This window comes from Panthera tigris, chromosome C1 (assembly GCF_018350195.1).
Source record: "Panthera tigris isolate Pti1 chromosome C1, P.tigris_Pti1_mat1.1, whole genome shotgun sequence".
Taxonomy (NCBI): domain Eukaryota; kingdom Metazoa; phylum Chordata; class Mammalia; order Carnivora; family Felidae; genus Panthera; species Panthera tigris.
In genome coordinates this window covers 165098330-165103008 of record NC_056667.1, presented here as the reverse complement: position 1 = coordinate 165103008, position 4679 = coordinate 165098330, and positions in this window count along the sequence as shown.

Sequence of the window (4679 nt, the reverse complement as noted above, 5' to 3'; positions counted from 1 at the left end):
GGTAGGAATGCAAATTGGTGCAGCCACTCTGGAAAACAGTGTGGAGGTTCCTCAAAAACTTAAAAATAGATCTACCCTATGACCCAGCAATAGCACTGCTAGGAATTTACCCAAGGGATACAGGAGTGCTGATACATAGAGGCACTTGTACCCCAATGTTTATAGCAGCACTTTCAACAATAGCCAAATTATGGAAAGAGCCTAGATGTCCATCAACTGATGAATGGATAAAGAAATTGTGGTTTATATACACAATGGAATACTACTTGGCAATGAGAAAGAATGAAATATGGCCTTTTGTAGCAACGTGGATGGAACTGGAGAATGTTATGCTAAGTGAAATAAGTCATAGAGAGAAAGACCGATACCATATGTTTTCACTCTTATGTGGATCCTGAGAAACTTAACAGAAGACCATGGGGGAGGGGAAGGAAAAAAAAAAAAAAGGTTAGAGAAGGAGGGAGCCAAAACATAAGAGACTCTTAAAAACTGAGAAAAAACTGAGGGTTGATGGGGGTGGGGGGAAGGGGAGGGGATGGGTATTGAGGTATTGAGGTATTGAGGAGGGCACCTGTTGAATGAGCACTGGGTGTTGTATAGAAACCAATTTGACAATAAATTTCATATTTTAAAAAAATGCATAGGAAAGGTCTGTAAGGATACCCATCAGAAAAGAGTGGTTATCTCAGGGGGAGTGGGGGTGTCAAGGTGAACTTTTGCTTTATTCATAGTCTAAATGATTATTTAATAGAGAGAATATACTCAGGTACTGCTTTAAAAAAAAAATAAGAGAAAGGGTGGGAAATAACCCAGCTCTCTGAGTTTGAAGTCTAGAGTCTTGAGAGAAGATGGCGGGACTGAGTGAGGCTGACAAGTTTCCCTAGAACGCCTCCTTTTCGTTGCACATAACTCATTAGTCTTTATTCCCAAACTGCTACATCTCATCCAAAATGACAACTTCTCTCTGCTAATGCCGAGAGCAGATGGGAAAGAAAAGAGTGTGGGGGGATAGCTCCTGGTGGCTATGGCTCCCTTCGTGACACTGTTCTCTCTCCTTTGTTGCTGACTGTCCCCGTGCTACCAAACCTGGTAATATACTTTATACTGAAAGCTCAGTGGGTAAAACAGTCTTTGTGACAAATTTTCAAAAGCACAAAGAGTATCAACAGCATCCTCCTCTCACTTGGACAGAATGAAACTAAGGAGGAATTCATTATAGTCAGACATTTTATTCATCGTTGATATTCTGAATACATCACCCATATAAACTATCCTTCATGATGTCAAAGGAATTTCTGAATTTGCTAATATCCCTGTACATTGATTCGTTTGTTTTATCTATCACAGTTAATAAAAACCTAATATATCCTGCTGTAAATTCTGTGTGTGGCTATTTATTCAGCAACTGACTGTAGCCCAAAAGCATATAAACTAAAATACTAAATAAAATAAACAGATTAGGGGTGCCTGAGTGGCTCAGTTGGTTAAGCGTCCAACTTCGGCTCAGGTCATGATCTCACAGTTTGTGAGTTCGAGCCCCACGTCAGGCTCTGTGCCAACAGCTCAGAGCCTGGAGCCTGCTTCAGATTCTGTGTCTCCCTTTCTCTCTCTGCCTCTCCCCTGCTCGTACTCTGTCTCTCTCTTTCTCAAAAATAAATAAACATTAAAAAAAATTTTTAATAAACAGATTAATTTAAACACTTAGTATTTCAGGATATAGTAACAAAATATTCATCATGCTGATCAGTCATGTATGAGTTAATCCTGGTTCTGCATATTTTGGATGTTTTTGTATGCCTGCACTTTAATATCTTTGTTACAAGGCTATAATGTGGTAAAGCAACTGGCCCATAGTGTTACAAATGTTTTATTATCACAGAGATCAACAAAATACTCTTTTGGGGAAAGCACATTATGAGAAAAGAAAAATTCTATCCTGTGAAAATATACAAGATTAGTTACTGCATTTGGAGAAAAGACAGCATAAGGGCTCCAAAGCTGTAGACATTAAATCTTCAGAGATGAAATATCAAAGCAAATAGTAAGGGCACACAATAATATTCCCATCGGGAAAGAGGAAAATGCCCACATCAAGCTAATAGCAGGCACGGTTTTAACCCTGGCCATGTCTCCCTGTTTCATCTATACTAGCAAAGTCAACCTGATAATTTGCAAAGAAGTTTATTCACACTAAGTAACTGGCTATTTCTTTTGTAGAAAAATTTCTCATCTCGGGGTGCCTGGTTGGCTCAGTTGGTAGAGCGAGCAACTCTTGATCTCAAGGTTGTAAGTTCGAGACCCACGTTGGATGTCGAGATTACTTAAAACTAAAATCTTTAAAAAAAGAAAACGAAAAATTTCTCACCTCTAATAGTATTAATATTTACAGCCATTTGTCACAACCATGGGACTCTACTTCAGTGAGAGAGAATGCAAATCTCCTTATAAATAAAAAAAACTTCCCCAAAGTATGCAGCTCTCTACCCATAAAAAGAGGAGTGTGAGCACCTAATGCCACTTCACTTCTAAGAATTAGAATTCAGCATTATCATACACTCAATCTAGATACAAAGAAGATACTTTAAATAACTGAGCAAATGCAGACATTTTGATTTATAACTTCACAACATTTTCTGAAAACTATACAACCACTGACAAGGTCATAGATCCAGTGACTGGAGTCCACTGTTTGTCCATTTCTATACTCTACATACTCAAAGAGTATACATTTACTGGCCGTAGGAAAGGCATAATAAACATCACCTCCATAAATTTATTTTCTATACTTCATATTTAGATGATCAAAACACAATACCAATAAAGCTTAAAAACACATCAAAATTGTTATTATATGCTTTTAAAATCTTATGCAGTAATCACTACTGATTGGATTTTTTAAGGCTTTCATGTATCTTAGAAAGATTACATCTAACCCCTGAACATTCCATGTGAAGTCTAGTCAAAAGAGGGTCAATATTATCAAACACTAGATTTTTCCATATGTCAATAATTCTTCCTGTGATGAAAACATTTTAATCTAGATCTAATGGATTACTGAAATAAGGGTGATAGTAGTAAAAATAATAATGGTAGCAACAATATTAATAATAGCTAACACTGATTTAACACACACCAAGTGTCAGGCACTGTTCTAATTGCTTCAGATGTATTGATTCTTCTAATCCTCACGACAACCCTATAAGGTAGGTAGTACAGTAGAATCATATTAGTTAAAAGTCATTAGAAAGTGGAAACAATAAATTACAGAATAATACACACACAGTTTTACTTTCTACACACTATCTGAATTGAAATCTAGACTTCCAGTTAAATACAGTAGACTGACCACTTATATTTGTTTTCTCTACCTCCAAACCCCACCAAAAAGAGATCAAAGGAATATAAATGGTATTAATCCATAAAGACAAAGAAAACAGGCTATACAGCCATGAGATTTTAATAAAGTTCATAACAATAGAAAACAAGAGGAGGTGTGATAACTAATCTAGCAGAATGGAGGAAGTTAAAGCCTTAGTCCCCAGAAGAGAGAAGCCAACAAATACATTCTACCCAGCACCTAATAAGTTCAGGACTTGGAAGTACCAGGTGTTATAGAAAAAGGGAGTGAAGTATACAGCTGAATATAGGACTAGAAATCTGTATAAAAAGCAACTGGACCCCACGTCTTCTTCCCACTTTCCACAGCCAGACAACCCACCCAACCTCTATACACAGAAGAAACTGAATGAGAGGGTCACCATCCACAGAAGGCTGGAGTGGGGCGGGTCAGGACATAGGGACGCTGAAAGTAAGAGATTAAGGAAAAGCCACCATATAAACTCTGGGGTCCTCAGCCCTCTTTTTCTACCCTACCAAAACTTGGGAGTCCTTTCTAGAGAAACCAAATGGCTCCAAAGAAAAGATCCCCACTGAAATGAAATGGTATCATAAAAAAGGAACAGAGAGAAAAAAAAAAATCTTAGAAATTAAAATACATAGCTAAAAAAAAAAAAAAAATCAATGGAAGAGCTAGATGGTAACAAAAAGAACAAATATAATACAACTCAATGAACAACCGGAGAGAAAAATTTTTTTAATTAGAGGATCAATCTGGGAGTTCCACCATTCAAATAATAGAAATTCTAGAAAGACAGGATGGAGAAACTGGAGGAGAGAAAATTGTCAAAAAGATAACACAGAAATATTCCCATAAATGAAACAGACAAGTCTACAAATTGAAAGACTCCACCAAGTTGAGTACCCATTGGCATGAATAAAGACCCACACAACATCATGAAACGTCAGGGGTAAAGAGGAGCCTCTAAAAGCTTCCAGAGTGTAAAAGAACAGGTCTGTGTGAAAGAATAGTTTCAGAATTCTCACAGAAATAATGAATGCAATAAGACAATGGAGCACTGCTTTTAAAATTCTGAGAAAAAATTATTTTCGACATATACTCCAAACTACCAACCATTCAAGAGTAGAGACATTTTCAGACCTGTAAAGCCTCAAAATCTTCAGCTTGCCACACTTTTTCCTAGGAAGTTTTCAGTAGTGAACACACGTTGGCAAAAAAAGGGGCAGTGAATCAAGAAATAGGAAGTCATAGGATCCAATAAACGGGAAATCCAACATAAAACTAAAAAACAAAGTAGGTCCCAGAATGACCGCTGAGCCAT